Below are 17,247 nucleotides of genomic sequence, written 5' to 3'. Positions count from 1 at the left end.
GATTTCAAGCAGGTGATTCTCCTTTACTTTGGAATTTAACTCACCTGTGGTGAGTTGCAGGTGCCTGCAATATCAAAATCACTCACTAAACCAGTTTGAATAGAAAAAAGGAGTTATTCTGCTGTTTTGTGTCACTGTGTGTACTGCAATGAGCATGGAGAAAAGAAAGAAAACCAGAGAATTCTCTGAGGAGGTCAGACACAAGATTGTAGCCAAGCATAGACAATCTCAAGGCTCCAAGTCCATCTCCAGAGACCTTGATCTTGTGTCCACCATACACAATGTTATCAGGAAGTTTAAGGCCCATGGCACTGCAGCCAACCTCCCTGGATGTGGCCGCAAGAGAACACTTGATCGAAGATGGCAGCGAAGGATTGTTTGAATGGTCGAGAAAGCACCTTGATCAACCGCCAAACAGATTCAAGCTGACCTTCAGACACAAGGTACGACAGTTTCAACTTGCACCATCCGTCGCGAACTCAATGAAAAGGGGTTCTATGGTAGCAGACCCAGGAGGACCCCACTGCTGAGAAAGCCTGACTGGGGTTTGCCAAAACACAACTGAACATGCTAAAATCCTTCTGGGAGAATGTCCTATGGACAGATGAGACCAAATTAGAGCTTTTTGGTAAATCACATCATCTCCATGTTTATAGAAAACAAAATGAAACCTTCAAAGAAAAGAACACTTTCCTTAGAGTCAAACATGGAGGTTCAGTGATGTTTTGGGGTTTCTGTGCTGCCTCTGGCACTGGGTGCCTTGAATGTGTGCATGGCATCATGAAATCAGGAGTTTACCAAGGCATTTTGGTGCGCAATGTTCAACCCAGTGTCAGAAAGCTGAGTCTCCGTCGAAGGTCATGGGTTTTGCAGCAGGTCAATGACTCCAAACACACTTCAAAAAGCACCCATGAATTGTTCAAGACAAAACGCTGGACTGTTCTGAAGTGGCCAGCAATGAGTCCAGATCTAAATCCCATTTAACACCTGTGGGGAGATCTGAAAACAGCAGTTGGGAGAAGGCACCCTTCAAATCTGGGAGAACTGGAGCAGTTTGCACAAGAAGAGTGGGACAAACTGCCAGTAGAGAGGTGTAGAAAGCGCTTGACTGCAGTTATTTTGTCCAAAGGCTGTGCTACCAAATATTAAGTCTCGGGTGTCAATAATTTTGTCAATGCCATTTCATTTCATTTTCTGATTTAAAAGGATATATGAAGTTCTGAATAAAAAAAACAAAGGTTTTTTAATTTTAACAGTGAAATAAAGAATTGTGGAGACCAAATACTTTTGTCAATTTCAGCATATTTTTCGAGAAAATTGTGAGTTATTTGAAAAAAGTGCAAGGGTGCCAATATTTTTGGCCACGACTGTATGTGGTATTCTCTCAAGCGTAGATTAAAACTATGTCATGATAAATTTCTCCGAGGTCATTATTTACTTAATAACGATGTGTATATACACATCAGGAAGAAGATAATTGGTCTTGGGTCGTTTATTGTCACATGACTCGTGGGATTGTGAGTTGGACAGGCGCCCAAGACGTGCCATGTCACATGGTCATGGTCACATATATTTTGTGCATATCTCGTGAGATTCTTGAGTTGAACAGGCAACCGTGACGGACTATGACTGCTCATGCTCACATAGCTTCTTTGCATATCATACAATTGACATTCAATACAATTGTCATATCATACAGTGTGCAGCCACCTCACTCTCTGAAGACCTGGACAAAATCACAGACTGGTCAAACAAGTGGAACATGTCTTTCAATCCTGACAAATCTCACACTCTTACTATGTCTCTCCGAAAAGACCGACTGGACAACCCTCCCATCCACTTTCTGAACAATCCTCTCCAAGAAGTTCTGTCACTCAAGCTTTTGGGTGTCACTATCTGCAATGATCTTTCCTGGGAAAATCACATTTCCAAGCTGGCCTCCAAAGCCAGTCGCCGACTGGGCATTCTCCGTCATGCGAAGTCCTTCTTTGGCACACCTGAGCTCCTCACCACATACAAGGCTTCCATCCGCAGCTCAATGGAATACTCTTCTCCCCTCTGGGCTGGTGCTCCTGCCTCACACCTAGCTCGTCATCACGCTGTTGAAACCAAAGCTTTCAGAATCATTGGAATCTCCCGCGATGAAGCTAACTCCGAGGGCCTTTCACTCACTCACAGCAGGCACGTAGGTGGTTTTTCTTTCTTCTACCGACTCCTATCCAGCCTTGCTCCCCCCAGCTCTATCTGTCCTCTGTCCCCCAAATATTCCTACAGGTCGCACAAGATCTGCCAGCAACCCTCTCATGGTAAAATTGCCATGCCAAAATCAAGACTCTCTGCTCACCTTCACTCCTTCATTCCTCTTTACTCCCACCTCTGGAACAAACTCCCTCACTCTCTTCAATCCCACTCCTCCCTCCAGGTCTTTAAAACAGCTGTTCGCCACCATCTCTTATCTTCCCCCATTCGAAACCTTGATCTCTTCTACCCCCGTTAATTCAAATCCTGGAAGTTCTAGCGGTGTCCACGTGTTTTATACTTCTCTCACCCCCTCCTCCCACCCCCGCCTTCCCATGCCTCCTCCCCCCAAGCCCTCTCCCTCCCACAGATCTTCCGATGTCCCTGTTCTCTGCTGTTGTACTTGTGTGCTTCCCTCGCTCTCCCCATCTTGCGTCCCGCTCCCTTTATTGTATGTTTTGTTTGTGCGTTTTTGGGTTTTTTTTGATTGATGTTAGCTCCTACACAAGCCTCGATCCTGTATACAAAAAAAATTTAAAAAAGAATTGTGAGTTGGACAGGCATCCGTGATGGACCATGACATGCTCATGGTCACATATCTTCTGTGCATATATTGTGGGACTGTGAATTGGACAGTCGACCATGATGGGACATGACCTGCTCATGGACACATATCTCGTGGGATTGAGTTGGAAAGGCAACCGTGACGGGTGGGGGATTGTTTGAAGGCTTGGTTGGGGCAGAGGATTGATGCCTCAGGGTTAGGATGGGGAACATGAGGATTTGGGGATGGGAGCCAGATGTTGAGGACTTGGGGTTTGTGAGGGTGGAGGTGGGGGCAGTTGAGGTCTTGAAGTTACATTTTACAATACGTGGAATTTCCATGGTGAATTTATTTAGTTATGTTAGAGCCATCCCCAAAATGACAAGGGTTATTGATTCCAAACGAATGAATGTCAGAATAAGCGTTATTAAATGTCATATAGCATTGATCAGAACCATGTGTATAGTTAGATTTCTGGCACCCTTTCCTTTATCCTCGTGTGTATCACTTTCTCCCATTCGTGTTTAATCTATAAATCACCTGAATTGCACCATTAAACAGTACATAAATCACTCACTAATAGCTGCTCCACATGTAACTATGGAGCCTCAAACGGGTGCACAACTATTGTTACAGGAACGGATAGTCAAAGGTGAGACAAGTTCAGGAGAGGTGCCCACGAGCATGCCAACATCATGCTCATTGCACTTCAGAGGGGGGGGGGGGGGGGGGGGGGATGTAAAAATTAACAAAAAAATAACACTTCTACAAGGTGTTCCAAAAAGACCCAGATCACTATGGTTGTTAATATTGTTGCGGATATGGGATTTGCATCCATCCATATCCGCTTGTAAATATTCCCCTATTTCCTCAATACTTCCCAACTATCCCCAATCCCCCATTCCCTAGTCCCATTTTCTGTAAACAACACTCTGTAGACCCGACCTCCCCCTATTTCCCCCATTAAATGTCGTGCCCAGGTTCACCGCATCTCATGTAAAACAACTATAGGACATCTTGCTAGTTATTCTTAGTCTATGTCAGTTAAGGACTCGTTTCCATTAATTCTGACCCTTTGTTGCACCAGAATGTGATTGTATGGCACCGTTAGGAAGTTTAGGACCTCCCAATACCTCCCCGCAGCTCTTCCTCATGGTTCAGCAACAACAACAACAACAACAGCAACGGCAGCGGCGGGCGCGGGAAGTGCGCGTCCTCACTCCGGCTTGGTTGGTAGGGGGTGTTGGGAGGGCATCAGGCCTTCCCAACGAGCCGCCATCGAACATGTGCTCGACGGGGTTACCAAATAGGGGCTCCCTGTCAGCTCCTCGTCAAGGGAGGAGCCGGGTAACCCCCGCACCCAATGGAAGCGTCGGACCGGCCCCAGTGGGGCGGAGCCAACCAGCCGAGGGCGTGTCACTGCCCGCTGAGCATGCGCAGGGAGAGGGAGGTGACGTCAGATGCACGCTGAGCTTGGAGCAAGCAAGACGTACCCTCCGAGCGCTGTGAGGCCTCCCCGCATCTTCTGGACTGGACCGTGCTTTATCCTGTCCCCGAGCCAAGGTGCACCTTGTACCATCGAACTACCTGTCCCTCCCTGCCATCAATCCCTGTGTAAGTCAGCCTTGTTCCGTTTGTCTGTGGTCTGTCCGGGAATAGATAAGATTGTATTTAAGTGCCCATCTCTTCTGTGTCTTTTACCTCACTCTGCCGTGTAATCTACCCCCTTTTCTCCACCACTGTAATTATACCCTCCTCCGGAGGTCTTGAGAACTGTACCCCTTGCGTCGTTTCCTCTTTCCCAGTCGTCACGTCCTTTCCATCATCGATTTGGCATAGCACGATTTGGTCAACGTCTGGGTGGAATCGGGGTCTAGTCGGGGAATAACTGTTCGGTCGCGGCAATACCACCGCTCGGTAAATAACATCTAAACCGTGTCCGTAACAATTGGTGCCGGGAGTGAGATACGGACCCGAAGCGCGCTTAACGCGCTCAAAATTATAAGTCACCGAAATTTGATTTTGTTTTACAAAAAACCCGAATTTTGAAAGTCGCTCTATGGGAGATCAAGACGGCTGGGTTCCGGTAGAGGAGAGTGAGGCAGGGTCGATCCAGGACCAAATTGAGGGACATGAGGAGAGCGAAGCAGTGAGGGCGGCAGGTTCGCAAAATGGCGTCCTCGCGCACGAGGTTACGGGCGCGAAAAATGGCGCCTCGCAAATGGCTACGGCGACCGCGCCCGCGACCGTAGCAGCGCCGCTGGTGGATTTGAACCTTTTTTTAATACAAATAAAGGCCCTTATGGCCCAGAATAGCGAACAATTGGAACAAAGAATGGGCAAGCAATTAAGGGAGGACATGGGGGCCAATAGCCAACGGTTAGAACAAAGGATGGGGTCCAATAGCGAGAAATTGAGGAATGACATGGGGGCCCAGATCGGAGGGTTAGGGAGTAGAATAGAGGGATTAGACAATAGATTAGGGGAAATACAGGAGGGGTTAACGGGGGTAGAAAACAGAATGGCCGCTCAAGAGAATCAAATGGAAGGGATGAAAAAGGGGTTAGAGGGGTTAGAAAACAGTATGGAAGGCAAATTGAGGGACATGAGGGACCAAGCGGAAAGGGAAGTTAAAAAAATGTGGCAGCAGATAGAGGGGGTCAGAATGGGGGTAGAAACTAAATTGGATGCTCACAGGGAGGAAATGGAGCAGATGAGGGTGGCATCTGGGCAGGAGATGCAAGTGATGGGAGAGGAGATCAGAAGAGGTGTGAGTGAGGAGGTCGGAGGAGTGTGCGAGGAGGTGAGGCACTGAGGAGCGCATGGAGAAGGAGGTGAGAAAGGGGACTGTAAAATTGCAAGGTGGTATAGAGGAGTTGACGCTGGGAGTAGAACAACTGACAGTGGGACAAAAGGAGTTGGGGGACCAGGTAAAGAAGAACACAGCGGTAATAGAGGGTTTAAAATCGACACAGAAGGAGATGAAAAAGGACGTAGGGGTAATTAAAAAAGCGTGTCAGATGGTACATGAGGACCTGACGAGGAAAATGAAAAAGGTGGTAGAGGTGATGGAGGTTAAAGAGCGGGAGGTGCGGGAGCACATAGAAAAAAATAAGGTGGAGTTAGAGGAAGAACTTAAGGGGCGCACGAGGAGATGAAGGAGGTGAAGCAGAAATTAGAAGAAGTGGAGGAAGGGGTGAGCGAAATTAAGAAGCGACGGAGAGAGGATAAGAAAGAGATAAAGGAGGAAGTAAAAGAATTGGTCCAAAGTCTGTGTTCGGATCGTGATGATGTGCTCATTAACCTGATGAGGGATTCGCAGGTGATGGAGGAGAAGCGAAGAGAAAGAGGACCCGGTGTAAGTGGTGACCAATATGGTCGTGCGTATGATGCGCCAGGTGATTTAATAAGCTTGGGGGTCGAGATGGACCCGGGTGTTCGTGAGAGGCCGTTGGTGAAGTGTGCGACAGGTCTGATGTGCGAAAAAGGAGGTGTGCGAGAAAGTCCGACTCTGGGGTGCATGGGGAAAGAGTGCGCTGTCAAAAGTAAGGAAGAGTGTACACCTGTGGTGAGTGTTACAGAGGGTGTAACGGGAGAGTGTGCGCGAGAAAGGTGTGTAACGGACGGGTGCATGAGGAAAGAGTGTGCTGTCGAGAGTAAGGGTGAGTGCGCTGTCAAGAGTGGAGGTGAGAGTCGTAAGAGTGACACGGAGCGTGAGTTGGTTGTGTCAGGTGAGAAAGGAAGCACACCTGGAATGGTAGAGCGTGTGTGGGAATGCACGCTGGAATTGGTAGTGAGGCACGTGGTTGGGTGTGCGAGTGAGAGCACACCTGTGATTGTCACAGAGGAGGTGACCGAGGAGGGGGCGCGAAGAGGTGTGTTGGTGAGGTGTGCGAGCGACGAATGTGTGCCAAGGTGTTCGGTGGTCAGGTGTGTGACCAAGTCTGTGAGCGGAATGAGTGTACCGAGGTGTGTAAGGAAAGGTACGAGGAGCATGGGAACAGCTGGAGGTATGAGCAAGAAAGGGGTAGCGTATGCGTGTAAGCATGCAGGTGAGGCATCGACGGTAACCGGGTTAGCGGTTAGAGCGACTTTTAGCCGAATCGGGCCCTCGGTGCGTGCCGGGCTTCGCGTGCCGCGAGAACCAGCGGGGATCCGAGCCACGGCGGGTTCGAAGGGACCGCCGTACGCGATCCACGCTGGGCCTCGCTTGGAACGGCCACGTCCGTGCTCAACTAGGCGGAGCGGGCAGCTCGATAGGAAGGGTCGTCATGGCGACCACTTTTTGTTGAGACGTGCCGGCAGGTCGAGATCGGGACATTGGATGGCTCCACGCCGAGGTGGTGCGTGGGATCATCGGCCCGGGTAAGCCCCCGTCCCTGCCCCGAATGCGGGACGTATCCAGCCGCTGGCACAAAACAACCCGCATTCATTGCTCGGCTGTACGAAGCCGAGCTTTAGAAGGGAATTGGCGCACCGAGAGGATCTAATAAGTAGACGAGTGACGAGGATAGTGTTTTGGCCCCGAAATTAGAAAAACAAAATTTGATGATTGGCAGTAATGATTGGCAGATGATGGGTAGTGATTGGCAAATTTTTGATTTGTTGAAATTTGATGTGCAAAATTGGTAGTGGGAGATGCCCGATGTGGTGGGATGGCAACTCTGTCATCCCTCACAAATAGGGGGCAGATGCGCTATAGATTATGGGGTGTATGGCAGTGAAAACTAGCCCGGGTGGGTTAGGATATTGTGTGTAGGGATCTAGCGAAGATGACCTTAGGTGAAGTTAAGATTAGGTAGTGACAATGACACCTGTAGTGGGGACGCAGAGAGGGTAGTGTGGATGATAATGACGTGGTATGTGCTTAGTTTAAAGGGAAGACGGGGAGCACTAAGTTAGCAGGGCAACAGGTAGTTTAGATGATGCCATGTGAGTGTTGGAGGTGTATTCAGAAGCGTATTGTGAGAAGTGTGAGATGAGTGACATTGTGTTGAGTGAATGAGCTTGCATGGGGTGCAAGTGACGAACAGGTGTGTGGAACGCTTGGTGGGTACGTCCGAGGGGGAGCCGGGGGGTGTGTCCGTGGTGCAGCTGTTGGGTATGTCCGTGGTGCAGCCGATGGGTGTGTCCATGGTGCCGCCGGTGCGCGTGTCCGTGGTGCAGCCGGTGGGTGTGTCCGTGGTGCCGCCGGTGCGTGTGTCCGTGGTGCAGCTGATGGGTGTGTTCATGGTGCCGCCGGTGCGCGTGTCCGTGGTGCAGCCGGTGGGTGTGTCCGTGGTGCCGCCGGTGTGCGTGTCCGTGGTGCAGCCGATGGGTTTGTCCATGGTGCCGCCGGTGCGTGTGTCCGTGGTGCAGCCGGTGGGTGTGTCCGTGGTGCTGCCGGTGCGTGTGTCCGTGGTGCAGCCTGTGGGTGCGTCCATGGTGCAGCCGATGGGTGCGTCCGTGGTGCAGCCGATGGGTGCCTCTCGGGCTTGGTGTAATGAGGAATTGCTAGGCAATGCTTGAGAAGGTGATTGTGAATGGTTTTGAGCGTGGAAGTGTATGGAGCAGTGCATGAGGAACGATTGTGGTTGTGCATTGTATTGAATGAATGAAGGAGCTTTGGGGGAGAGAAGGGTGCAGGCGGCACCAAGTATGAGAGCACAGGTGTGCAAGTACAGGTGTGTGGAATATATGGAGCAGAGAATGAGTGGTGTGGAGAGAGTTAGAGTAAGTGGTACGGAGTGGTGTGGATGGGGGAAGAGTGGACCCCTTCTCATGAGTACCTGGGGAGGGTAGTTTAAAGAATAGTTAGAAGGTATAGGTAAATTGTGGTTGGATATTGGCATTTGTGGTGCGGTTGCAGAATGGTATTATGGATGGGTGCATTGGTGTGGTGAAATTGGCTGGTCGTGTGGCCTGTTAGTATGAGTGTGAATGGTTGGGCACTCCGCCACTGTTAGATGTCGGCCAGGTGAGGCCGCAGGTGGGCTCTGGGAGCCGTTAGTGTCAGTGGGTGCCTGAGGATCCCGGGTGTGGATCGGGCAGCCCGTGCCAGAGAGGGCACTGAGGGGGTGAGAGTGCGAGAGGGCCTTCCCCAGTTAGTTAGGTTAGGGTGAGGAGCAGGTGAGCTCGGTAGGCAACAACAGTGGTGGAGGTGTGCAGGTGGGCGGACCAGCTAGGAGCGTCACACGACCCAGCCACCAAAATTGTGCGGGGCACTGAGTGATGAATCGGGGGAGTGAGACCCCAACTTGAGAAGCACCACAGTTTGGTCAATGGGAATTGGTTTTTAGAACCCATAGTGTAAGTGGGCCAATGGTTTGGCAGGAGAAAGACCCCGGGTAATGGAAAGTTGTTAAAGTCATTTAGGAAATAGTTAGGATTGATGAACCTGTCGCACCATACGCAGCCACTTGCCTGAGGTGATGATGATGACTCCACACCTGTGTTTTCTTTGTTTTGTGTTGCAGGAAATGAGAATTGCTGTTTGGATTTGTGAGACGCATCACGACGTGGATAAGACATTGGGGTGATTCCATCTCTCCCTCCTTAGGAGGGACTGATGATGAATTGGTGATGGCAGATTTTGATGTTGAGTTGGAGATGGCAGATTTTGATGAGAGTTGGAAATGGCAAATTTGATTGGTTAGGAGGGAGAGAAGACGAATTTGGTTTATGGGAGGAACGGGGAAGACAGTAGGGACGTTGTTGATGTGTAAAGTAGATGTTTATGGGTAGTGTTGTGTTTTGTGGATACAGTAAGGGGTAAGGGAGGGGCAATGTAGGTTACCTGGTGGGGGGGGGGGGGGGGCGTACGGTAGGAACGTACCTGTCTCACCTGGTTCCCATGTGCCCCCAGTGTGCATTACCTTGTATTGCGTGCACTTTTGCGCCCTTACCACCTTACTCACTTGTCTTATTTTGTCTCCCACCTCCGAGGATCTGGCTTTGGGGCAGAGAGAGAGGAGAGAGAGGTGCTGGCTCCGCAGTTGTGGGCCTGTACTTCCGCTGCTTGCTGCCTGGATCGATACACCATATGGACCGCAATTTTTGTGGCCGCCCACAATGGACCGCAGTTCTTTTGCGGTCAAGCACCACCCGTGGATTTTTTTATTTTTTTTTATTTTTTATTTTTTGTATACAAGATCGAGGCTCGTGAAAGAGCGAACATTAATCACACAGAAAGACAAAACAGACACACAAAACAAATAACATCGGGAGCGGTAGACAAGATGGGGAGAGAGGGGGAAGGACACAAACACAACATTTGAGAGCAGGGACCGAGAGACATGGAGACATCGAGAGAACTGTGGGAGGGAGAGGGCTTTGGGGGGAGGCATGGGAAGGTGGGGGGCGGGGTGGGAGAGGTATAAAACATATGGACACTGCCAAGACTTCCAGGAAAGAAGTTGGAATTTCAAACAAGGTGGATCTGGGGTGAATTAGTGGGGGTAGAAAAGATCAAGGTTTTGGATGGGGGAAGATAAGAGATGGTGGTGAACAGCTGTTTTGAAGACCTGGAGGGAGGAGTGTGATTGAAGTGAGTGTGGGAGTTTGTTCCAGAGGCGGGAGAAAAGAGGAATGAAAGAGTGAAGGTGAGCAGAGAGCCGAGATTTCGGCAGTTTAACCATCAGAGGGTGGCTGGCAGATCTTGTGCGACCTGTAGGAATATTTGGGGGACAGAGCACAGAGAGAGCTGGGGGAGCAAGGCCGGAGAGGAGTCGGTAGAAGACAGAAAGACCACCTACCTGCCTGCGGTGAGTGAGTGAAAGGCCCTCAGAGATAGCTTCATCGCGGGAGATACCACTGATTCTGAAAGCTTTGGATTCAACAGCGTGAAGCCGAGCCAGGTGTGAAGCAGGAGCACCAGCCCATAGGGGAGAACAGTATTCCATTGAGCTGCGGATGAAAGCCTTGTATGTGGTGAGGAGCTCAGGTGTGCCTAGGAAGGACTTCGCACGACGGAGGATGCCCAGTCGGCGACTGGCTTTGGAGGCCAGCTTGGAAATGTGGTTTTCCCAAGAAAGATCATGGCAGATGGTGAGACCCAAAAGCTTGAGCGACAGAACTTCTTGGAGAGGATTGTTGAGAAAGTAGATGGGAGGGTTGTCCAGTCGATCTTTTCGGAGAGACATAGTAAGAGTGTGAGATTTGTCAGGATTGAAAGACATGTTCCACATGTTTGACCAGTCTGTGATTTTGTCCAGGTCTTCAGAGAGTGAGGAGGCTGCAGACTGCCGATCTGAGGGAAGAGGAATGGAGCGGCAGAGAGTGGAGTCATCAGCAAAGAGATACAGAGGATTTTCCAGAGTCGGAGAGATCATTGATAAAGACCAGAAAAAGCACAGGGCCCAGCACACTGCCTTGGGGAACTCCAGCCTGAACGGGAAGGGGAGATGAGAGAAATCCATTCAGGGCCACACGTTGACTACGACCAGAGAGGAAGTCCGCAAGCCATGCATGGAGATTTCCATGGATACCATAGGAGGAGAGTTTGGTGAGCAGAGCTGGGTGCCAGACCGTATCGAAGGCACGTGATATGTCAAGGGAGACAGCTCTGATTTCCTGTTTGGCATTGAGGACCTCCATCCATTGTTGAGACAGCAGAAGCAGCATGTCCAGAGTAGAGTGACCTGGTCTGAAACCAAATTGATGATCAGAGATCAAGCCATTGGAGAAGAGGAAAGATTTCATATCCGAAGCAATGATGGATTCCATGACTTTGCTGATAATTGGGAGCAGGCTGATTGGTCTGTAGTTGCAAGGATCTGTTTTTGCACCTTTTTTGTGTAAAGCGGTAATGTTTGCTGATTTCCAGGATGCTGGCAGATGACCTTGAGCAAAGGATAGGGTGAAAAGAACAGAGAGAGGGTGAGATAGAGCGGCAGAGCAGGATTTTAGGACCCGTGGGCTGATGCCATCTGGTCCAGTTGCAGAATCAGAGTCGAGGTTTGACAAAAACTCCTCCACCTTGTCAGGAGAGAAGGTCACAGAGTCCAGGAGCAGTTTGGTTCGACTGGGAAAGGGGGGAACAGAGAGAGATGGGTTTGGGACTAAGGATTTTGAGGCAAACACAGAGTTGAGGCATTCGGCTTTGTCACGTGCGATGTCAACTGTGTGGCCATTTGAGGTAAGGGAGGGGATGGAGGGGGAACAAACACCAGAAACGGATTTGACCAGACGCCACCAGGATTTGGAGGAAGGAGACAGGTTTGAGAGTTCATTCTTGAGTGAGGAGAGATAGTGCTTCCTGGCACTCCTGAGGGTAGACACACACTTGTTCCGAGCTTGGTGGAAGGAACTGAGATTTCCTTCAGTTGGATTAGCCTTCCAAGAGGCAAAGGCAAGTTGTTTCAGGGCAACTGCCTCACCACAAGATTCAGTGTACCATGGACGGGAGGAAGGGTAAGACAACTGAAGGCGAGATGGGATAAATCTGTGCATGAGAGAGATCAGTTTGCTTTGGAAAAATTCCCAGGAAGAATTGATGTCAGAGGCAGAGGAGATGGGAGACCAATCCAGACGATTGATGGCTGCTTGAAGACCGTCCCAGTCGGCCTGAGTGAAATGCCAGACTCGTCGACGCAGAGGAGGCTCTCTGAGAATGGCCAGAGAGATGTCCACTTTGACAAGCACATGATCAGAAGAACCGATTGGAGCAGAAGAAGAGCAGCAGACATTAGCAGGGAAGTTAGTCATAACCAAGTCTAGAAGAGAAGATACTCCATTGGCTGAGATCCGGGTCGGGAAATTGACAGATTGTGTCAATCCCAGTGAGTCACAGAAGTCCTTTGCTGAGGTGCCATGACTGGTGAGAGAGGAACCCACACCCAACCAGGTGGCATGATGACAATTGAAGTCACCACATATGAGGAAGAGAGAGTTGGGATGAGTGGATAGAAGTTGGTCCATGTTGTCAGACAGTGAAATGTAGATGGAGTCATGACTGTTTGGGGGACGGTACAGAACACATATGAACAAAAGGTGGGAGCGGAGAGGAAGCCGTGGCCAGAGGTACTCCTGGGGGTGAGGAGGAGAGAGGGCAGTGCAAGGAGAGTGAGGAAAGAGAGTTTTTGATAAAGATAGCCACCCCACCACCAGGCCGAGGCTCAGGTCTATCATACCGGAGGAGGGAGTAACCAGGAAGAGATATTAAGGAATCAGAGACATCTTGAAGGAGGAAAGTCTCTGTTAAGCAGATCAAGTCTGGATTGTCAGAAGCAACCTGTATGGAGAGATCAGTCAGGTTTGAGCGAAGGCCCCGGATGTTTGAGGTCCATACCGTTAATGAAGAGAGAGGGGGAGCATCGGGTACAGGACAGGGGAGGGGAGGAGTATGGTAAGATGAAGGATGAGAGGGGGAGGTAGGGAGTGCAGTTGTTAGTGTGTCAGCGATTGCAGAAGAGTTCCAAGAAAGGGAAGGATGAGGAGGATGAAAGGTTTGAAGGTGAAGGGATGAGGCACAGAGAGGGGTTGTTTGAGGGGGGGCAGAGGAAAGAAGAAGGTTGGGGGGGGGGGGTGGAGGTATGAGATAGAAGGGAGACGAAGTGGGGAGGAGGCAGCTTTGAGGAGGAGGGGGGAGGAGGGAGAATTGGAGAGGAATGGTATGGGGGGAGATTTGAATGGGAGGGGTTGGGGGGGAGTTTTGAAGGGGAGGAGTGAGGGGGGAGTTTAGGAGGGGAAGGGCAAGGGGGGAGTTCAGGAGTGGAAGGGCAAGGGGGGAGTTCAGGAGTGGAGGGGTAGGGGGGGAGTTTAAGAGTGGCGGGGCAAGGGGGGAGTTTAGGAGTGTAGGTGCAAGGGGAGGGATTTGGATGGGAGGGGCAAGAGGGGAGTTTAGAAAGTGGATGATTAATGAAAGACGAACATTGAAAACAAATTGGGTTTGTTGTGATTTTCAAGTTAGCAATCCGGTTCAGAATGATGGAGGAGGGATGGAATGATTGTGAATTTAGACCATGTAGTGAGGGAGACGTATAAGATATTGAATTTCTTTTTTTTGAGGTGGAATGAGTTGGAGAGGAAATTGAGAAAAGCCTTTTAAATAGGAAGAAAAACAGCGTGTTGTAAAATACCACTGAGTAAAACACTGAAGGGGAAAGGTTATACATATTTAAATAATATTTAAACAGAACCGTGAACAATCTTATGTGCACAAAAATACCAACGGGGGGAGAGCCGAGAGGGACCACCACGAGTCACGTGAAGGGCAAACGGTGGATGGACCTCTGGGTCAACGTGGCACCTATGCCATACAGGTGAACCACTTTTAATTGGCCCCCTGACGGCCACAATTAAGAAATGGACGCGGTTGGCGCCTTTCTTTATTTCTAAAGAAGCCAGAAGGCCAAGTGCACTCCAAGAAGGCAAGACCAGCGGCAGAACATCGGCCGGCTGCGACACCACCGGTGACCATGGACACTTGATGGTGCATTGTTACTGAACACTTTATTGGTGCACCGGATGGTGCTGACTCTGCGTAATGGGGTGGTGCTTTTGGTGCTTGGATGGGGTGCTCTGCACATTATTAAAGGCCGTAGGGCCACAGGGCACTCGTGGGTTGGTGTATCGATGCTGGCATGCGTGCGCTCTCTATGCATAACATCTGCATGTGTTCCTCAAAGAACAGGTCCTGGATCGTAGTGTAAATATCAGTGTTGTATAAATAATGCTCCCTACCGGCTGTATGTTTAGTTTGAGGATGCTTTCCGCGATTCAGTTATCCTGTGGGTGTGTTTCTGTTAGGAGAAGGGTGCAACGTCGCAGGGGGACATATTTACTCATTTGTGAACATCTGTAAAACTGTCGCACTCAGGGTTGAGTTAATAGTAGAGGGAACTACATCTGAGTGCCACACTAAAGTAGGTAAAAATTTATCGGGTCGGGACGCCCCGAGGTAGAGAAGGGTGCAATGTTGCGGATATGGGATTTGCATCCATCCATATCCGCTTGTAAATATTCCCCTATTTCCTCAATACTTCCCAACTATCCCCAATCCCCCATTCCCTAGTCCCATTTTCTGTAAACAACACTCTGTAGACCCGACCTCCCCCTATTTCCCCCATTAAATGTCGTGCCCCGGTTCACCGCATCTCATGTAAGACAACTATAGGACATCTTGCTAGTTATTCTTAGTCTATGTCAGTTAAGGACTCGTTTCCATTAATTCTGACCCTTCGTTGCACCAGAATGTGATTGTATGGCACCGTTAGGAAGTTTAGGACCTCCCAATACCTCCCCGCAGCTCTTCCTCACGGTTCAGCAACAACAACAACAACAACAACAACAGCAACGGCAGCGGCGGGCGCGGGAAGTGCGCGTCCTCACTCCGGCTTGGTTGGTAGGGGGTGTTGGGAGGGCATCAGGCCTTCCCAACGAGCCGCCATCGAACATGTGCTCGACGGGGTTACCAAATAGGGGCTCCCTGTCAGCTCCTCGTCAAGGGAGGAGCCCGGTATCCCCCGCACCCAATGGAAGCATCGGACCGGCCCCAGTGGGGCGGAGCCAACCAGCCGAGGGCGTGTCACTCCCCGCTGAGCATGCGCAGGGAGAGGGAGGTGACGTCAGATGCGCGCTGAGCTTGGAACAAGGAAGACGTACCCTCCGAGCGCTGTGAGGCCTCCCCGCATCTTCTGGACTGGACCGTGCTTTATCCTGTCCCCGAGCCAAGGTGCACCTTGTACCATCGAACTACCTGTCCCTCCCTGCCATCAATCCCTGTGTAAGTCAGCCTTGTTCCGTTTGTCTGTGGTCTGTCCGGGAATAGATAAGATTGTATTTAAGTGCCCATCTCTTCTGTGTCTTTTACCTCACTCTGCCGTGTAATCTACCCCCTTTTCTCCACCACTGTAATTATACCCTCCTCCAGAGGTCTTGAGAACTGTACCCCTTGCGTCGTTTCCTCTTTCCCAGTCGTCGCGTCCTTTCCATCATTGATTTGGCATAGCGCGATTTGGTCAACGTCTGGGTGGAATCTGGGTCTAGTCGGGGAATAACTGTTCGGTCGCGGCAATACCACCGCTCGGTAAATAACATCTAAACTGCGTCCGTAACTATATTTAGCACAAGTGATACAACGATACTCTTTGGTTTATACGATAAAGAAACTCAAAGTTTTGTGAACACCATCAATACACTTCAATGTGAGCTCTGGTTTTCGAGAGCAGGACCTCAAGGCGGTACAGAAGTTCTTGAAATGTTCAGTTTAGCATGTTTGCGTACCAACAATGCGCATGCAGATGTAACTCGAGAATGAAGATGTTGCAGGTTTTCCACCTTGGTGTTGTCCAGAACATCTTTGACAAACCCACACAGAAAAAAGAAAATCAAGGAGGGTTATGTCTGGTGAGGAGGGGGGGGGGGGGTGCAGGCAGTTGGTCAGTATTGGCCAAACTAGCGACCCAAAATTTTTCATTCAGGGTGGCTCAAACGACCAATGAGGGGGAACACCATCCTGTTGAAAAATGATATTTGTTTGTCGGTCTTCAATCTGTGGGATGGAGAACCCTTCCAACATTTCGTTTCAACAATTTCTTTTAAATTATGGAGGTCATTGTATCCTCTGCAAAGAAAAATGGACCCACCAAGCAGCCATGGAGAAGACCACACCATATATTGACCTTAGGACTGTCGCGTATGTGTTCAATGAGCACATGGGGGGTTTTCCGAGCAACCTTATCTTCACATTGTGCCGGATGGCCTTCCCTGATACACGAAAGCAAGCTTCGTCTGTGAACATGATCTTTTTGAGGTAATCTTCATCATCCTCTATGTGACCGAGCATTTCCAAAGCAACAACAACATGCATTTTAAAGGCCATTTTCCCTACTAGAGCGGGGGTTAGCCTTGCGGTCCCCATGACAATCTTCTCCATTTTGCCCTATTTTCTGCATCTCTCCTTGTTAACCCCCTTGCCCGCATTTCTTCTTCCACCATCTTTAGCCAAGTCTTTCTCGGTCTTCCCCGTCCTCTACTTCCTTCTACATTCATTTCCACCACTCTTCTCAACCAGTCACTTTCATCCTTCCTCAACACATGACCAAACCATCTCAACCTGTTCCTCATCACAGCATCAATCACAGGCTCTATTCCCATCATCTTTCGCAACTCATCATTTGTCTTCCTCTCTCTCAACGATACTCCGCACATCCATCGAACCATTCGCATTTCCACCCTTCCCAAACTTCGTTGCTGCTCTACGTTCATTACCCATGTCTCGCTCCCATAAATCATAACACTTCTCACACATGCAGCATACACCTTTCCCTTCAGCTTCAACGACACTCCCCTCATCATCAGCACGCCACTCAGTTCCCGAAATTTCTTCCATGCACATCTCACTCGAGCAACCGTTGCCGAGTCTGATCCACCTTCTCCATTCAGCAGGTCTCCGAGGTAGCAAAATGTTTTCACACCTTCCAGCTTCACGCCGTCTCCAAGATCCAACTCAACATTTCCTCCATCTGCAGCTCCCTCTGTGCACA

This window comes from Myxine glutinosa, chromosome 3 (assembly GCF_964187855.1).
Source record: "Myxine glutinosa chromosome 3, kmMyxGlut1.1, whole genome shotgun sequence".
NCBI lineage: Eukaryota > Metazoa > Chordata > Myxini > Myxiniformes > Myxinidae > Myxine > Myxine glutinosa.
Note: the sequence above shows the minus strand (reverse complement) of the source record.